We start from the raw sequence: 20690 nt of genomic DNA on the forward strand, positions 1-20690 counted from the left end.
TGTGTTTTGCAGTACCACTTAGTGATTTAAGGTAAATTTGAAAATCCCTTTCGTAAGTTTACATTAAAATTGACTTTTCATTCTTAAATTGACTTCTGAATCGTAAGTAGGTGTTTTTTGATTTTTCATAAATGTATTCCTGTCATTGATTTTTGCACCTGTGATTCTTCAAGCATGGAGGTAGACCTGAACAACATGGAGAGGATCTGCATGGGAGATGTGAGGAAAATGTGCAAGGAATGGGGGCTGAGGCTGGTCTGAGAGTCCAAAAAGGAGTATCAGATAGCCATCAGAGCTGAGAGGAAGTACATCTGTTGCAGTCTACCCCACAGGAGCAAGAGCAGGAGGAGGTGGAAAACAACATTGACATTGAAGAGGTTCCAGAGGAGGATGAACACAAAGGGGCTAGATTAACTACATTTTTCAGAGCATGGACCTGTGCGTCTTCTAGCAGCTTAAATCAGAGTTTGAGGACAGGCCGGTGTATGTCACCTGTTACCTTTGTGGTCATGTTGATGAAGTCTTCAAAGCAACTTGTATTTTGGACTACAACATGTGAATGGATGGTGTAGATAGAATGGATCAAAGGCTGCAGACTTACAATGGACCACATAGGGCTACTGTGTGATATAAGAAGTTGGAAATGGCCTTGGTGCATTTTGCTACTCTGAATTGTTTTTTTTTTTTTTTTTTTTTTTTTTTATTACTTTATTTCGGCCAGTTCGGCCATAAAAGTTACATACATACATAAAAATAGAACATTAGACATACAATATTTAAGAAAAAGTTGTACGGGGAAAGAATAGTTTTTACAGTTCTTTTTTAGAGCCAATCACGCATTATATTTCATTTCAAAAGTTTTATAAAAATTTTGTTAAAAAATATAAAAAATGTAAGGGTTACGTGAGCATATACACTTTTCCAGCTTAGAGACAATGTCCTTGTTTCCTACGGATTATGTAAACAGAATGTAGAAATTTACTTATACTAAATACAATGAACTGGGTTGAATTGCTTTTCATGATCCTAAAGGCTGTTGAACAGGACCTAGTTCCCAGAAGGTTACACATTGGTTTCAGCCATTTATTTCTAGGATTCATATATGCGCTACAAACAAAAAACATGTGAGCCTCATTCTCAGAACAGTCTTTGGAGCACATAGGGCAACACCCAGTTTTAACATTCGAAGCTCCCAGTCTTTTTTGTGCCCATCTTTCAGTATTGTAATTTAGCATAAGTATCCCATATCTGAACTTTAGGAAAAGGGTTTTTGCAATGGGTGGCTCAATCTCGTCCAGGAATGTTTCAAAACAAGACTCATCCTTAAATGATAAGAAAGCCTGGACTGCGGAACCAACACTAATTCCATCCACTAATTTTCCACTCATGTGGGTCCAGAAGGCTCGCTTAACTACTAGTTTGGAAAACGTAGGCATTTTGTCTGGAGTCTCCCACATTGAATGTAGGCCCAAGAGTGTAAACCACTTTTTAATATGCACTAGCCAATGGATGGAGTTAAAAGAATCAAGAGTCATCAGTTCTTGCAGGCCGTTTCTATAATCTATCAGCTCAGGAGTAGTCCAAAGCCTAACCCAAAATAATAATGGCCTTAAGATAACTAGGTGATCTGTTCTTTTAAAATTTAAGTCAAGCTGAAGGGGTAAAAGGGGTGTACTATTGGGAACCCTTACAGAAGCCCGCATGAATTTGTTATCTAACATTTGAAAGCTATTCTTTGCCCATGGGCCCCATATCTCTGCTCCATATAACACAGCAGATTGTATTTTAAATTTAAAAAGTTCTAAAACCGGGGTTACACTTTTGCTTGTACTAGAATTCATTTTACATAAAATTGGTTTGGCATTTTGGGCATATGTTATCTTACTTTTCTCGATTTGGGGTCTCCAGCTTCGCTTGGAATCCAGTACGACACCCAAATAGGAAAAGTTGTCCACAGTATCTAGTTTTTGGCTGTTCAAGGTCAAAAACCCTCTATCTGGCACACTGGGATTAAATGACATATATTTTGTTTTATTAGCATTAATTTCCAAGCCCTTTGTATGGCAATAGCAGCTGAAGGAGTTAAGGAGTGCCTGGAGGCCCTTTTTTGTTTGGGATATGAGTCTAGTGTCGTCTGCAAAAAGCAGCGCAGGCACCCTTACACCATTGAGCTGCGGCGAATCATTAACACAAGCATTTAAATAATAAGGGACATCATTAATAAACAGAGAGAACAGGGTGGGGGCCAAGACACAACCCTGGCGAACCCCACGTTCAATGGGAATGTTGCGTGTCAACTCACCATTTGGGCCCCACCTAATGTTTGCGAAATTATCAGCATGCAGTTCAACTATTTGGGCTAGGAGGCAACCCGGTAGACCTATTTCTTGTAAGGTTTTCCAAAGCAAATTGCGTGGGACCAGATCGAATGCGGCCCTCAGGTCAACGAAAGCTACATACAGGTGACCTTTTTTCAGCTGCACATATTTCCAAATCAAACAGCAGAATCGGAAAATTTGGTCTGTTGTGCTGGTTTTACTCCTGAAACCAGCTTGGAATTTGGAAATTATGTTCGAGGCTTCAAGCCAGTCGTTGATCCTGAATAGCAGGTGTTTGGCGTATAATTTTTGAAGCGTGTCCATCAGACTGATTGGTCTGTAATTAGAGGGTATCAATCTATCCCCCTTTTTAAATATTAGCACAACCTCCGCTGCCCGCCAACTGTCTGGAAAATTGCAATTTGAAGATAAAACGTTGAACAGACGGTTCACATAGGGGGCCCAGACGTCAACTTCATGTTTGTAAAGATCCCCCGGTATTTTATCCGGACCAGGGGCTTTAGAGTTTTTGAGTTCTTTGATCGCCCTTACTGTCTCTTCCAGAGTGAAGTCGAGGGGTTCAATAGGGGGGGGGGACCTTAAACTCCATTGACTGTCACTATCGTATTGGCTGTAGAGATTTGTAAAGTGAGTTACCCAGGTCATCTCGTCCAGGAATACATCTTTCACATTTTTTTTTACTCTACTAAGCCGCTTCTTCAGAGAATGAGTTACTGTTCCTGGTTTTTAAATTGTCCTTGAAAGACGGACTTATTAATGGATAGCGCCAGCGGCTGATCCAAGCAATGGTGTTTTGGAGGACAGTGTTAAATTGCGTGACTGCCACTCTGCAGACTGCATACCTCCAACAGCTAAAAAAAGATTTCCATCTTGGAGACGCCAAGTGCCTGAAGAGAGCTACATAAGGAGAGTCAATATTACTGACCTGAGTTTCCCGACCTTTACCTGCTGTTTTATTGTAGGCTGTATCATACACTGTTGAAATATTGGGAGCACCCTTGAATGGTTGTATGTCAGTCTATGCACGCCTTAACAACGCATGCCAAAACAACGCATTCTCAACCACGACTGCGTCTTTATCATGCATGCCTTTACAACTAATTTTGTTGTGAAGGCATGATTGGTAAAGGCATATGCGTGATAAAGATCACACCCCAGCCTCCCTGCCCGGATCCCTAAATCCCGGCCTCCAGCCGGGCAATCCACCCCGCCCAAGCACTAAAAACGACCCAACCCCCACCCCCCACCTGAGCCCTAAAACCAGGCCCCATCCCAAAAAGCTACCCCAGCCCCACCGCCCTGAGCTCTAAAACTGGCCCAAGCCCTGACAACTGCTGCTTCCCCCCTCCCTGAGTCCTAAAACCCGGCCCCCTGCCCTAAAAGCTTCCCCGACCTTAGCCGCTGACCTTGAGCCTTAAAACCGTCCCCAGCCCTAAAAACTACCTTACCCCCCCCAGCCCTGAACTCTAAAACCTGATCCCAGCCCTACTTACCAAGCCGGGTCCCGGTTCTCCCTGTCCAGATCCTCCCTGTTCCTCTCCTCGCCTATCCACCCTGCAACTAGAGCGCTGGTTAAGGCAAGCTTTGTTCCGCTAGCATTGTAATGGTACGCGTTGTTTACCCCTCGTTGTAAATGCCATTTCCCCCTTGAATGCTAGCTGACTTTGCTTTTGCCAGCAGTTTAGTTTGCAGCATTATCTTACCTTGAATGTATTTAGGATACCCTAATATATGAATGTGTGATGTGGTTCTAAGTCTTGCTTTTGTTGTGAATGAGAGTGGTGGGAAAAACTTGTGTTTCGTTACCAAATTTCTCCCGCTACATTCTAACATAATAATGTTAAACTAATATGGGTACCCTTTTTGCAATATTAAAAAAGGAAAGGAATGGCAATTGTATGATATGTACTACATGCTCTGTGCAAGGGGATAGATGTGGTTTAGCCCAAATTGTGATAAAGAGAAAGGTAAGAGAGTTAAGGGTTGGTCTCTTGTTGACCGGACAATAATCCTTGTTTTCAGGTTCTACTAGTTTGTGACTTTCCACTCAATTTACCAGACAAGGAAGGAGCCCATGGCGTGCAAGTCGCTTCAATGGGGCTTGATGCTGTCTTCTGGTCTATTCAAAGTACTAATGGGCTTATTTACAAGCCCTTTACGCCACCGTAACATCACTTTTTCCCATATTAAAAGTGACACACCACCTGCTCAAGGGGCTTGTACATAAGCCTCTAAGTGGAAAAGAAGAGGATAGGGATGCCTACACAGTGGGACATTTAATTGTAGCAAAAATACCTGTGTTAATTTTGGCTCAGACATTATACCATCTTGCATGCCTATACTGAGTAGGCCTCTGTAAAATTTTTGTTATGCTGGCCCAATCTCATGAAATTTTTTAACCTCTCGTTGTGTGAAATGTTCAACATTTTCACGTGATTTTTGGCTGCGTGAGAAAGGTTTGAGTAGAAATTGCCTCACCAGGATACATATCTACATAAACGAGATATTTTCACTTAAAACCCACTCCTGTTGGTATCTCGTGACTTTTTTGTGCAAGGTGTATACTTGGGGGTACAGGTGAAAAATACTTTGCTTGAAACATGTACTTCAGGATAAAGGACACAAATTTTTTCACACATTCCTAGAGTGAACTTGGCTTTTCCCCAAAAGTGCGCTCGGAGTGAGCAAGTCCAATATGGATTCATTTAGTACACACGCTAATTCAGAAAGGCATTTTTTTTTAATCCAGGGACATCGGGGTGATGTTCCGCATTACTATTCTATGTAAGTAACAACACGTGCTCTTCATCGTATCACCACTGTGCCAAAGATGGGTACTTCCTGAGTTTGTGTATGGTGCCATTGTTGCAGGCAGCATGTTTAGGCTTCTGTATGTTCTTTCATAACCCCTTTAAGTACAGGTTCTTTATTCAGAGAAAACGGAGATACTCATCTTCGGAAATGACCCCTCCTCCTGGGACGACTACTGGTGGCCCACCGCACTCAGTCCCGCTCCGACTCCCTCCAACCACACACACAAACTCAGAATCATGCTGGACAGACAGCTAACCATGAAGAACCAAGTTAACGCTGTTTTCTCCCACTACTTCCAAACCCTCTGCATGCTCTGCAAGATTTTCTGATGAATCCCCATCCCCTCCAGGAAAACAGTCACCCAAGTTCTCATCTCCAGCCTCCTCGACTACAGCAACGCACTCCACGCCGGAACCACCAAGAAACTACTCAGCCACCTCCAGACCATCCAGAACACCGCAGCAAGACTCATCCTTAACCTCCCCAGGAGAACCAGCACCTTCCCCCACCTACGGAGAGGTGTGGCGCAGCGCCCAGGGCGGCTGACTCTAGAGCACGGGGCTCACAGTACGGTCCCCCGCACCGGCGGCAGCTCTGCCCAGCACCATATGACTCTGGGCAATAGCATGCTTAATCTCCTTGACGGCCCTCAGCACCTTCAGACCCTTAGGGGTGATTCGTTTGTGCCTTACAAATACCGGATTATTATTATAGATTTCCGTACAGGAAAAATGCCTCTTCAAACTCATGCCTACAAGGCCCTCCCCAACTCCAGGCCCACCTACATCAACACCCGCTTGACGTTCCATCGACGCACTAGGGAACTCTGCTACCCCTACCTCGCCCTGGCCCACACCCCCGCATCTGCCGGAACCGCTGCGGAGGTCGCTCCTTCTCTTACCTCGCCGCCAAGTCCTGGAATGACCTCCCCCTCCACATTTCCACCTGCCCTTCAGTTGAACAATTCAGGCAGAAGCTTAAGACATGGCTCTTCGACCAACAATGGTAGGACCTAGAGCCTGGAGACCCCCCGGGGTGACAAGACTCGCTTTACAACAACCCTGTGATTGATAGATTGACCGGCTAATTGCACTGTCGTTTTTTCCAATTACGTTCCTGGCTATTGACCAGTAACCTGTGCTTCTGCGATTACAGCTGTAATCAGGTGTTATGATATTTCTTCTTTTTCTATTAGGTCTGTTTTCCTAGCAGCAACTTTTTTATCAGTAGGTTTCAGTATATCCCTCGTGATGACAACTTTATTGCTTTTTATAATGATAGCGCAATGTTCTATCTGAAATGGAATATTTCAGTGCTCATGTCGCTCAATTGTTGTGCGTTTTTGTCAAGAAATCAAATAAACAATATTTTTGCCAGGAGAATCTCATATCCAGAAATGTTGTTTAATATTGCCTCTGTGACCGCAGGGGTATTCATCTGTGTTCGTTTTTTTCCTATCTAAAAAGTAACCCATTGGCATGTTGAAGTCCAATCATATGAGACAGCTCATTGGGTTAATGCACCTTCTTCAGGGATATGCGTGCATGTATGTGTTTTACCAGGTCCAAATCGGCTTCAGCTTCTCGAAGTAAAAAATATTAGAATTTACTGGTAGTGACAGAATTATTGGGACACTACCTGAGGCGAGGGAATAAGCATTTTCAATGGGCCCAGTGAAAGAGTACCACTCCATCCACTACAGTTTTATTTCTAAATATTGAGTTTTACTGAACAACGCAACTTTCTAAACATATTGACTCAAACACTTTATAATTTTTAGGCAATCCGAAATAGAGTTCTTGAAATCACCCAATAATACTAATTCTTCTAAGTATCTAACATCATTTAACATTTTTACAATGTAGTTTAAACACGTATATTTGTCCATCCGAAAATGGGACAAACAATGCATTCACATTAAACAAAATATTGTGCTGTACAACAAACGGACAAAAGTAATTGCCCCGTTTAATGAAACATACATTGCCTGCTTCACCAGTAAACAGCTTATAAAGCTGATCAATGTGAGATCAAAAGGGAAAAGGAACTCGACATTCCTCTGCATAAAAATAAAACGCCATTAGAAAAGTTGCTATAAAATAGCAGGTAATATTGTGCTTTATACCCATACTTCTGTTATTCTACAGCTGGGTACTGCTAAACTATTCAATAGTGCTGCCAGATGTGCCACAGTCCCACTGTAGTGCTAGTTTGTAAATCTTAATTTAGCAGTAAAATGTTGATCACTTTTCAGTGCGGTAATCTCCCTTTATTCAAACAGTTAGGGGGTGCTTTAGAGTTTGGCAATGAGTGTACTCTGTGGCAATGGCGATGGAGTATCCTCTTCACCAAACTCTCGGTCTACCTGCCCGATTTAGGGCTTGGGAGACTTTATGAACTTTGATGATGGAGTGTACTCCGCCTCCCTCGCCGACATACTACACCGATGGCTAAATGGATTTCAAGCCATCGGACGGTAGCCATCCGATCGGCCACACAATTTGGAGTGGACAGTCGTATGATTTTTAGGTCTCGTCTACTCCATGCCATAGGGATGGTAGGCGAGATTTATAGTAAGCGTCCCGAAAAGCGTCTAACCAGCTGCGGATCGCGTACCGTTCATGTGAGCCAGGCGCGTGCACAGGAATTCGCTCCCCCTACCCCTCCCACAAAGCAAGACAAGACAAGAACATCAAAGCGATTGCGGCCGCTCTGATTCCATTTGCCACCAGCCACTTCACGTGCTCCGCAGGACCATCTGCTCGGGAATCGGAATGCTGGCATGGTTGCCTAGCCCCCCTCCCAGCGCTGCCTTTCCTCTGCTCAGCTTCAACCGTTGCCCGACATCGCAACCCAGTTCGAATTGTGTATGCCCTCTGTTTGTATTGCAGGTCCTAAACATAAATCATAAATCTGTCTTTCCCCAACAAAAACGCAAACATTTTTCGAAATTTCACCCTTTAACTGCATTCAAACTTGGTTTTTACTCTCTTGAGACACCGGTCTTTCTTCACTCTAACTTGGATAGCAGAGCACTGGATCCTGTCTACAGCCGGCGATTGTTAGTGAGGCCTACCAAACAAATAGGTCTGAGCAGTTCCGCCGTGTACTTAAACACGTCCGCATTGCCGGACGGTCATCACTGTGATTATCCAGACTACCGGAGCTGTTCTATTTCCGGCACACTGCCGAATTCATCAGAAAGGTGAGCACCCCTTCCATGTGGCGACCCCTTCTCCTGCAGGTTATACGAGCACCTTGTTGCCCACACAATCACTGACTCCCGCTATTGTTTATTAATACGCGAGAGACGAGTCTTTAATTATTATATGCGTGCTGTGCTGTCCACATTATTACTGACTCCCACAATTGTTATTTTAAAGCAAGAGACGAGCGGCGGTGTTCATTATACGGGCGCCGTGTTAATCACTGATTCCTTCAACTGTGTATTTTAACGTGAGCGACAAGTGGCGACCTCTATTTCCAGCGTGCCACGCACACGGAATGCTGCTCGCCTGCATACCGTTCCTTCACTAGCAAATTAACTCTAGAAGCCTTACTATTATTACAATTCTTGACTGTTGGTAAAACTAAGGCTAATTTTGGGCATTATCTCCTAGAGCAATATCCATACCGGGCACGATTCGTCCTTCGGTCTACCCTGCATAATATGAAGCATCCGCCCCATCTACGCAACACACCGCGGTAAGCCTGCATTTATGTGCATTATATGACTACAGCCAGATATGCATAGATGTTCTAATAAGTACTGACAAGGGCCGCTGGTAAATTTGCTTATCTCGTCTTTCTGTGATCAGTCAGAAACGGGAATCTTTAGAGTTTTGCATTGGTAAGCACAAACTGTTCACAGCTCGCTGTTCACTGCAAGGAAATGAAATACAGGCTTTTAACGTCACTGCATGGCCCCAGCCCCTGTGAAACTTTGCAAAAGTGTCACTGCTGTTAAATCTACCACTCTACCGCCCTCACTCTGCCGCCCTCATTCTATCACTCTACCGCCCTCACTCTACCACCCTCACTCTACCACTCTACCGCCTTCACTCTACCACTCTACCGCCCTCACTCTACCGCCCTCACTCTACCGCTCTACCGCCCTCACTCTACCGCTCTACCGCCCTCACTCTACCACTCTATCACCCTCACTCTACAGCCCTCACTCAACCGCCCTCACTCAACCGCCCTCACTCAACTGCCCTCACTCAACCGCCCTCACTCAACCGCCCTCACTCTACCACTCTACCGCCCTCACTCTACCACTCTACCGCTCTCACTCTACCGCCCTCACTCTACCACTCTATTGCCCTCACTCTACCACTCTACCGCCCTCACTCTACCACTCTACCCTCCTCACTCTACCACTCTACCGTCCTCACTCTACCGCCCTCACTCTACCACTCTATCGCCCTCACGCCCTCACTCTACCGCCCTCACTCTACCACTCTACCGCCCTCACGCCCTCTCTACCACCCTCACTCTACCACTCTACCGCCCTCACGCCCTCACTTTAACACACTCACTCTACCACTCTACCGCCCTCACTCTACCACTCTACCGCCCTCACTCTACCACCCTCACTCTACCACTCTACTGCCATCACTCTACCACTCGACCACCCTCACTCTACCACTCTACCGCCCTCATGCCCTCACTTTACCACACTCACTCTACCACTCTACCGCCCTCACTCTACCACTCTCCCGCCCCTCACTCTACCGCCCTCACTCTACCACCCTACTGCCATCACTCTACCACCCTCACTCTACCACTCTACCGCCCTCATGCCCTCACTTTACCACACTCACTCTACCACTCTACCGCCCTCACTCTACCGCCCTAACTCTACCATTCCACCGCCCTCACTCAACCGCCCTCATTCTACCGCCCTCACTCCACCACTCTACTGCCCTCACTCTACCACTCTACCGCCCTCACTCTCTACCACTCTACCGTCCTCACTCTACCACTCTACCGCCCTCACTCTACCACTCTACTGCCCTCACACCACCGCCCTCACTCTACCACCCTCACTCTACTACTCTACCACCCTCACTCTACCACTCTACCGCCCTCACTCTACCACTATACCGCCCTCACTCGACCGCCCTCACTCTACCACCCTCACTCTACCACTCTACTGCCCTCACTCTACCACTCTACTGCCCTCACTCTACCACTCTACCCTCCTCACTCTACCACTCTACCGCACTCACTCTACCGCCCCCACTCTACCGCCCTCACTCTACCGCCCTCACTCTACCGCCCTCACTCTACCACTCTACCGCCCTCACTCTACCACTCTACCGCCGTCACTCTACCACTCTACCGCCCTCACTCTACCGCCCTCACTCTATTTTATTTAGTTATTAATTAAGCTTATAGAGCGCGACAGCTACCCAAGGGTTTCCTGGCGCTAAAAGAGACGATGAGCCGCTAGGACAAAAATGATAACTAAAAGATTATTGATTAAACAACCAGGTTTTAATAGCTCTACAGAAACGAATGTAGCAGGTCTCTAACCGGATGTTGAGAGGAAGGGAATTCCAAAGTTTGGGGCCAAGGAAGGAGAAAGACCTGCCGCCCATTCTTGCAAGTCTGTATTTGGGCACGCAGAAGAAGCCCTGAGATGAAGAGCGAAGAGAGCGCGCAGGTGAGTACGTTTTAACAAGTGATTGCAGGTAACTGGGTGCGCTCCCTGTCTTGATTTTGTGCATGTAACTCAAGGCTTTGAATTTGACTGGGCTCTCCACTTTAAGCCAGTGGAGGTCGCGGAGGCGCCCTGTGATGTGATCGGTTTTGCGACTACCGCAGAGCAAGCGGGCAGCAGCGTTTTGAACTAATTGAAGGCATCTAGTGACTGCCTTAGTTGCCCCTAGGTAAAGTATGTTACCGTAGTCCAACCGGGAGGTTATCGGAGCATTTATTACGGACCTCTGAGTGTCAGGCAGCAGCATCCCAAAAAATTTCCTCAGCCAGCGCAAAATAGTGAAGCAGATAACTGCCACTTTGTTAACCTGGCATTGCATTGTTAAACCATTATCTATAGTCACTCCCAGATTGCGGACGTGTTCAGATGGAGATGGAAGGGGGCCCATCTCTGATGGCCAATGCTTTGAACTCCAGAGGTCTTGTTTTTGACCAAGGATCAAGACTTCAGTCTTCCCTACATTCAGTTTAAGTAGGTTTAGGCTCATCCAAATGGATATTTCCCTAAGACCTGACTGAAGGAGGGAGTTGGGGGCTTGGTCGGATTGTGATAGAGAGAAGACAATCTGAGAGTCGTCGGCCTAGGTAAACAGAGTCAGCCCTATACGTTCCGCAATATGGGCCAGGGGTATGACATAAAGGTTAAAAAGAAGAGGGCTGAGAATCGAGCCCTGAGGAACTCCGTAGGGAGACGCATGGGTTTTAGAGGTGGCTGAATTGGAAAAATCTGAAAAGTCCGATCGGTCAGAAAGTATGTAAGCCAATCAAGGGCCAGGCCCCCGATACCCATAGAGGCGAGGGATCTGAGGAGTATATGGTGAGAGATGGTATCGAAAGCTGCACTGAGATCAAGTAATATCAGTACAGCTGTGTCTCCTCTATCTAACAGATGCCGAAGATTCTCAGTGACACCAAGGAGCGTAGTTTCGGTGGAGAACCCAGGGCGAAAGCCAGATTGGGAAAAATGGAGAATGTCATTGATAGCAACGAACTGGGCTAGATGGAAGTGAATATGTCTCTCCAAAACTTTGAAGAAGGCCGGCAGCAGAGAGATAGGGCGAAAGTTTGAGGGAACTTTGGGGTCGGCGGTGGGCTTTTTCAACAGGGGAGTTACCATAGCATGTTTCCAGCAAGCTGGAACTATGGCATTTTTAGTGAAAGATTAAGTGTTTTGCAGATAATGGAGAGCTGCGGAGTGTCCAATAATCTAAGTATGGAGATGGGAAGAGGGTCTGCAGGTGAACCCGATTTTACTTTACACAGAATCTCACGGAGAGTTTCTGGATGAAGGTCGGGCCTTGAAAGTAAGGAAGAATGAGTGGGGGTAGGAAGATGATTTATATCACTCAGGCTTGAGGCCAGTGATAGTGAGGAGTTGCCACCGTTCAAGTCAGATATTCCTTGATAAATGTTTTCTATTTTTGTTGAAAGAACTGTGCCAATTCGTCACATTGATTACTGTTAAGGGGTGGAAGCTTGGCTATGGTGTGAGAGCCCGCAAGATCTTTAACAAGACCAAAGAGTACTTTAGATTTGTTGGCTGCTTCAGTAATAGTCTTAGCAACATAGCTGGCCTTGGTCAGGGCGCAGGCCTTGGTCAGGGCGCAGGCCTTGTGGTAACGCTTCAGTTCTCTTTTATAGACAGCACCTGCCATGGGCGAATAGTCCTTTCTCCAAATACGTTCTAGTTTTTTGCATTTAGACTTATCTGCTTTTAATAGTTCATTGAACCAAGGTGCGGGTGTTTTATGAGTAGCCAATTTTTTGTGGGACAGGGGAAGGCAGATGTTAATAGCCTCCGAAAGCCAGGTATTAGTCTTAGTGGCTGCCGCTTCCACATCATCTAACTTGTAGAAGTCAGTAGGAAGATATGCATCTAGGACGTTCTTGAGGGAGGTTATATCTAGCTTCTTCCAGTCTCTTTTGCTGGTTGTTAAAGGCGCACTAAGATGGGACGAAGCATTAGTAAGAGTAAGATTAAATTTAATAAGAAAAAGATCGGACCAATGAAGGGGTATTGCAGGGAAACAGTGTAAATGGGGAAGGTGGAGAAAATAGGGTCTAGAAAGTGACCACCTCTGTGCGTGGGGCCACAATTATGTAATGTAATATTCATGTCCGCCAGGTCAGCAATTAGATTTTTGCCAGCACTGTTTTTGTGATCTTCCAGATGTATATTGCGGTCGCCCGCAATCAAAAAACTGCTGGAATTCATGAGTGTAGAGGCTATATAATCTGATAGTTGGGACGTCCAGGTATTTACAGGGCCAGGAGGGCGATAGATCAGTAGTCCTGTGAGAGTAAACTTTGGGTGAAGGGCAAGTTTGAAGTGCGCTGCCTCGCAATTGTTAAAAGTAATAGATTCAAGCATACATTGGAAAATATTCTTAAATATGATGGCAATACCCCCTCCAGTTTGACCAGGTCTATCGATCCTGACAATAGCATAGTTGGAGGGCAGCGCTTCAGCAATGTCCGGGCCGGAGCTATCATGAAGCCATGTCTCAGTAATGAACACGGCGTCAGGTAGCTCATCAACTAAAAGGTCAAAGTTCTCCCGCTTATGCTTAGGTAAAGACCGGCAATTAAGGCTGAGAAGCGTGAAAGTGGACTTTAAGGAGAAATTGTACGAGGTGCACAACCTCTACCGCCCTCACTCTACCGCCCTCACTCTACCACTATACCGCCCTCATTCTACCACTCTACCGCCCTCACTCTACCACCCTCACTCTACCGCCCTCACTCTACCACTCTACCGCCCTCACTCTACCACTCTACTGCCTTCACTCTACCACTCTACCCTCCTCACTCTACCGCCCTCACTTTACCACCCTCACTCTACCACTCTACCGCCCTCACTCTACCACTCTACTGCTCTCACTCTACCACTCTACCGCCCTCACTCTACCGCCCTCACTCTACCACCCTCACTCTACCGCCCTCACTCTACCACTCTACCGCCCTCACTCTACCACTCTACCGCCCTCACTCTACCACTCTACCCGCCCTCACTCTACTGCCCTCACTCTACCACCCTCACTCTACCACCCTCACTCTACCAGTCTACCACCCTCACTCTACCACCCTCACTCTACCGCACTTACTCTATCACACTCACTCTACCGCACTCCCTCACTCTATCACCCTCACTCACTCTATCGCCCTCACTCACTCTATCGCCCTCACTCACTCCATCGCCCTCAATCAATCGCCCTCCCTCACTCTATCTATCGCCCTCCCTCTCTCTATCTATCTATCTATCGCCCTCCTCACTCTATCTATCGCCCTCCCTCACTCTATCTATCGCCCTCCCTCACTCTATCTATTGCCCTCACTCTATCTATCGCCCTCCCTCTATCTATCTATCCATCGCCCTCCCTCTCTTACTCTATCTATCTATCTATCGCCCTCCCTCACTCTATCTATCGCCCTCCTTCACTCTATCTATCGCCCTCCCTCACTCTATCTATCGCCCTCCCTCACTTTATCTATCGCCCTCCCTCTATCTATCGCCCTCCCTCTATCTATCTATCGCCCTCCCTCACTCTATCTATCGCCCTCCCTCACTCTATCTATCGCCCTCCCTCACTCTATCTATCGCCCTCCCTCACTTTATCTATCGCCCTCCCTCTATCTATCGCCCTCCCTCTATCTATCTATCGCCCTCCCTCACTCTATCTATCGCCCTCCCTCTATCTCTCTATCGCCCTCCCTCTATCTCTCTATCGCCCTACCTCCCTCTATCTATTGCCCTCCCTCCCTCTATCTATCGCCCTCCCTCTATCTATCTATCGCCCTCCCTCTATCGATCTATCTATCGCTCTCACTCTATCTATTGCATCGCCACAGCATCACTCAGCACCACCACAGCATCACTCTGGGGCACAACAACATCACTCAGCGCCACCACAGCATCAATCTGTGCAACCATTCAACAACAACTGGTTCAAATATGTTCTCTCAATGTTTCAAACTTTATTACAAATGTCACAAAAAGATGTTCATATTTCACTTCTGTTCTTGGATTTTCGTCACAATAAATTACACTGAACATAATCTTCACAAAAGTTATTTACAAAAGTTTAAGCTATTGCCATTATAAATTACAATAACTTTTATTTAAGTATTAATTATTAAAAAAAATTAAAAGCCATTGTTATTTGTAATATCAATACATCTAAGTCACGTAAATACAACACATATTACATTACAAATGCTATAGGTGTCACATTTGCGAAAGTTAAAACTATTGGAATTGCAAATGACAAAGCTATTAATTTAGCTTTTTTCAAAACCAACACATAAATACAAAATTTGTCATTTACAATACCAATAGCTCAAACTTTCCTAATGCGAGACCTATTGCATTGCAAATGCTTGTTTCTTGCTGTCTGTCACCTCAAGATAAAAGCTGGTGGTGTGGGCTGCAAAGATAGAACATTACTACCATACCATAGGAGAATACAAGCAACAAAACACAGCAAAACAGAGGGTGGGTGGGGGCAAGCAAAAGTTGGTGCACAACATGTAAGCAACAACATGGAGCACAACTGAGCGTGTGTGGGGCCGAAGGTAACAACATGGAGGGCGGGAGGGGGAAAGCAACAAAATGAGCGGTGGATGAGAGCAAGCAACAGCACGGACAACGGTTGGGGGAAAGCAACAAGCCAAACTATGGCGGGGCAAGCAACAACATGCAGGGGGACAAAAGAACACAGATAAAACAGGGCGGGTGGGGGAGAAAAGCACATACCAGAGTTGGCTGGCAAACACATGCACCCTTATGGATGCTTCAACAAAAAGAAAAAAGTATCTCCATAGCGCAAGCAATAGAAGGACACAAGTAATTTGGCCATGCCCCGGGGGAGGGACAAACACAAAAAGAGGAAATGAAGCTGGCATGCGCTGACTAAAGGAAAGCAAGCAAATGAGAGTGACGATGAAGCCAACCAATAGTAAGCAATGGATGGGCTCTACGTCCACTGTAAGCTAACAAAATGCCTCACAAGCGTGGCTCAGGCAAGACCTACAAATGATGAAAATTATGTAAATCCAGTATTTTCACCCCTTTGAAACGTTAGCCTAAAGCAACAAATCCAGAATGAAAGCATATCAAAGGAATGTTAGTGTTGTCTACTCTAGTCCTAAATGGTGTTTACAATAGAGGCTGAACTGCTGTACAATAAAAGAATATTGAAGATTTTAATAAAAATCTGCTCCCGTAAACCAAAAACACATATAACTGGCATGTATATTTATCTGAGAAAAGTTGCAATCCAAAGTTCTTCAGTAGACAGCTACATACATACGGAAGATGTTCACCCTACATGTTGACTTTAAAGGGACACAAACTCCAAAGGCAGCCATGTTTGACTCCATGTAATTTACTTGAAAACCAGGCTCATTCCTGCCATGGCACCTGTACAAAATCATAGGCAATTCAGAACAACTATCGAAGCCGGATCTAGCATCGCTGGTTGCTCTGTGGATTCCTGAGACAGGCAATCCCCGAGACTGCGGAAACCGGTCTATCGTTTTATTAAAGCAATTTGCCTCTCTGCTTGGTGTGCGGTGTGGCGCAATACCCCATTTCTTGTTATACAATACCGTTATGCAACCGCAGCGGAGCAGTTTAGCATTGCTCATTTCTCTCTTTTCAACTTGCTGCAAAGCTGCTCTTATGAAAACCAGTTGTGGCGCTTCAGTTTACCCACACCCTCCTGGCTCACAACATCTGGCTTTACAGAGAGGCCGAGTTTTTCTTTTTATCTTCAATGCTTGTTTCTGACTCGTCACTTGAAGGTGCTGCCGCTTCACCCCGGGCGTAATTCAAACAGATTAGTAAGTGAGTTATATAGTATTGTCAAATGGGTGTGTGGAGTCAGCAGCTAGACAGAGGTTCGACTTTCTAGCTCCCTAAAATAATCCAGGTTGGGACTGAACAACTTGGGCCTCCTACCTTCTACTCATGAGCATTGCGGGAGTCTGATCTGCCACCCCAATAAACTTTATTACATATTGAGCGCCTCATTTACTAGCCCCTTGCGCCGCTGCAGCTTTTTTTGACGCAGCAGCAGTGTAATCAGTGCGCCACAATGCTCCTTATCTACAAATTGACGCATTGGGTCCAGTGCGTCAGTTTGCAGAGCCCTGCATCACATGATTCCTGCGCCAGGTATAATGTATGCAGGGTAGGTGTTCCCACGCAAAAAGCAACATAGAAGTGGCGCTGGGGAATTGACAACATTTCATTGAGTCACTCTATGTCTTGACTGTGTCAAAATCCCTACGCCTGCTCAGACCAGGCGTATTGATTGACGCAGGGCTTTTACAACTGGACTCATCTGTGTGTTCTGACGCATTGCTTGAGTTGCATCACTTTTACTACCAAGTTCAGCAATGCGTCACTTTTGCGCCTACAGAAATGTTAGAATTTCTGACGCATCTGTTAATCATTGGGCCATGGAGCCCTGTATTATAAATACAGCACATCCATTGTGTTGCAAGGACATTTGACACAGGTGCAAGGAAACTGACGTATCAATGCCAATGTAAAAGAATAAGTCCTGGGGCCCAAAGTCGATCATAAGCCGCCACCTGGCGCTCAAAAATGTTGGGTTTACCAAATACCAAAGCTGCATAGCCTTGATTCACCCTCATTCCTCCTTCTTCCACCACAAAACACTCATTGCACATTTATTTCACACCTGTAGGTTATTTTTCATCCCTTCTTTTTCCATTTGTCACTGGTTTTCCCTTGTTCTCTTCTTCCTCGACTCCTCCTTTTGTAATTTTTCTTTCTGTTTTTTCAGTGTCAAAGTCTGATGACAAAAAGAAATGCTGGTGCCCTAAAACCGAGTGTCAGTGGGCTCCATCCAGTACTTAATTTGTAAAAGAAAGAGTGCCGGCGCCGGAGCGCTGCTCAGAAGCCTTCCATTGGTGCAATTAAACATTGGTGTGCCTAATCCCAAAGCTGATAGGTGATTAAATCCACCTCATGTCTCTTTAATCCACTACCAGACGCTCCCTGCCCCCTTATCTCCCTCTTGCAGGTCCCTGCGTTCTCCTTTTGTGATGGATTTGCTGTCTTTCTCATCCTTCTTCTTCCCGATCTGTGTGTTTTTTCCCAGAGTTGGACATTTAGGTGCTGGCTCCCAAAATAAAAGCCGGTGCCCCCCCCCCCCCCCGGCAACCAGCGACTCAAATTTAGCACTGGCCCCATCTGCAACCATTGGATCAAATTTAGCACTGCTTATGCTTTATATTCTCGTAATATATTTATGGCTTCCGTTTTCCATTTGTACTGGTTTTACAGATTAAAACAGACAGAAAATAGTTTGTTTCCAGTCTGTATTTATTTTTAAAAGTGGAACAATACAGAAAATTATAAATTTTCTAATTGACCTACTAGCATTGAAAAATCTCCAATCACAGGGTGCAGCAGAAGGACCTGCCTGATGAGTGCTATTTAGGTGGGTTGCTATTTGTCACCCCATGTGATTGGCTACAAGCACCGGAATGATGGACTGCTAGGAAGGAGCAGACGACCATACCTGTGTTTGCATTCCCAAAGCAGCTTTCTTTTAAAAGCAGCCAGTGTTCCTTAAACGAACCAGTGCTGCATTAAAAAAATATATTTTCCTATTCGGGAACACATCAAGGAAAGAAGCAAAGGTTCCCTTGATCACTGCTTTCATCTCAAAGGGGGCATGTGGTGTACATAATTATGTTATTGAGATGGTGAAGCATAATCAGATATGTTATGACCTTGATAGATGATGGTGCCTTGTTGATGGTGGTAATTATCGTGGGTGGGTGTCTTTGTGAATCTATATCTGGTGACTATGCCAGCCCCAGACATGTGCAATATTCACATCAAGGGATCCTCTGATCAAGTCGGAACCCTTATGCTAATACCTATCTAACTGAAGTATATTATATGTTTGTCTGTGTCCTCTTTTTCTCTCTCCTTATTTGTCTAGGTCAAACCAACAGTGATATTAATCACAAGTGGGCAGCACCCTTGTATGGGGGGGCACTTACATTGTAATCATAGGTGGGGATGGCTTTCCACCTCTCCACAACTTTTTTGACCCTGATGAAGTGCCAAGGATTGTTTTGACCATTTAGGCGCAAAATATGTTGACCTCTTTTCATAGCTAGTATGGGACAGTATTACCCATATAGTAACACTTACCTTAGTTATGTTTTTACTCTGACAGGGGAGTCCTTCTAGTTCTGAGGTTCTGTGATTTTGCGTGCTTTTAAAGTGCACAACTTTCTTTTCTAAACATGGGTTTTTGCCATGCGTCGTGACTGCCATCTGGTGTTGCCTTTTACGTAGGCCTCAGAAGTGAGTCTGCGAGCAAAGCAGTCTGACCTTTTGTGGGTCATGTGTACATTAACTAAGGTTTCCTTCGTGCACTGGAGTTAATTTCAGAAGCTGGCCTTTCACCTGGAATTGACCCTGCCAAGCCAATTTCCCTGCAAGATCGTTATCCACTTTCCCAATCACCATTCAAGACATTTGTTAACTTTTAAGTTTCTTTACGTTTCTGTTATCTTGCACATTATCTGAAACTACTTTTGTTTACTGTTTCTTCATTTCATGGGTTACGCTTTCAATTAAGGGTTTGTCCGGGCCTTCCAGATTATTATTTAGATATGCCTAAATATTAACTTGTGGGTTGGGACACTGTAAAATTAGCTTTACTATATGATGCTGTGTGATGTCATGTATTTTCTATTGGTTGAATTTTGGTGCAGGGGCGTGCATTTTAAATGTATCTTTTTGTGTATAAATAGGGATGTCTCGCCTTAGTAAAATTGAGCAGTATCTTGAGTTGTACACCATGTTGTGTTACTGGGATTTCTGCTACTAGCTGCAGCTAATAAATTTGATCTCTGACGCCACCTAGAAGTATTTTGTGTCTCTGTATACCAAGGCAAGGGAACCCAGAGGACTTTGGGCATGTCCCTGGCGCCGCTGGGTACTTGAAAGCCCAGTTCTTCAGTTGGCGCCCAACCTGGGGCGACTTCAGTGGTACCGGTCCAAGCCCGAAGATTGCGAGGAGCCACGTGAAGAAACTCTGGAGGAGGGCCCCCACTTCATCGACCCCTGCATGTCGACGTGGACCGAAGGTCTTTTCTGCGAGGCTTCCCGCTTTCCAACGGTTACGAAGGACTGCTGCCCTGACTGTCGCCTTGTCTTGGACCCTCCGATTGATGTTTGTAAAGCGAGACGATAGACGGCCTTCTTTTGGCGTGACAGATATTTGGTTAAGTATAAGTGGGTCGCTCCCACGACTTTGTCTGGTTCCTTGGTTTTGATTTGGTTGCTGCAGTACCCAAAGCCGAAGGGTTTGTATATTTACGAGTGTATCATTTTTTGATTCCCTTTGAAGTTTGAAACCAGACTAGTGAGCAAGATGCCTGGTCTTGGTAAATTTGGTAATTGGTTTGTTTCTGGTAGTAACAGGGATTCCCGATTGGAGGATTCATGTCCGATACCTCCGGTTGGAACTACGACTTATGAGCTCTATTCTAAACATGGAGTGGGTCCCATTACTTATAATGAAGTATGGGTCCACTACACTAAAAAGGATGGTGTTTTGCAATGGCCCCCACATGGTAGTTTTGAAACAGAGATTTTAGACAATCTAGAAGTTAAGCTATTTAAGAAGAAAGCCCGGCCGGCAATGTTTGACTCTTTCCGCCTGTGGCGTAAGGAAGCCAAACAGAGAGAAATTAAACAAGCAAAGAGAGATAGGAAAGATACGAATATGTCAGTACTACAAGCTGCTAGACAGTTTA

Source organism: Lissotriton helveticus, chromosome 9, assembly GCF_964261635.1.
Source record: "Lissotriton helveticus chromosome 9, aLisHel1.1, whole genome shotgun sequence".
Lineage (NCBI taxonomy): Eukaryota > Metazoa > Chordata > Amphibia > Caudata > Salamandridae > Lissotriton > Lissotriton helveticus.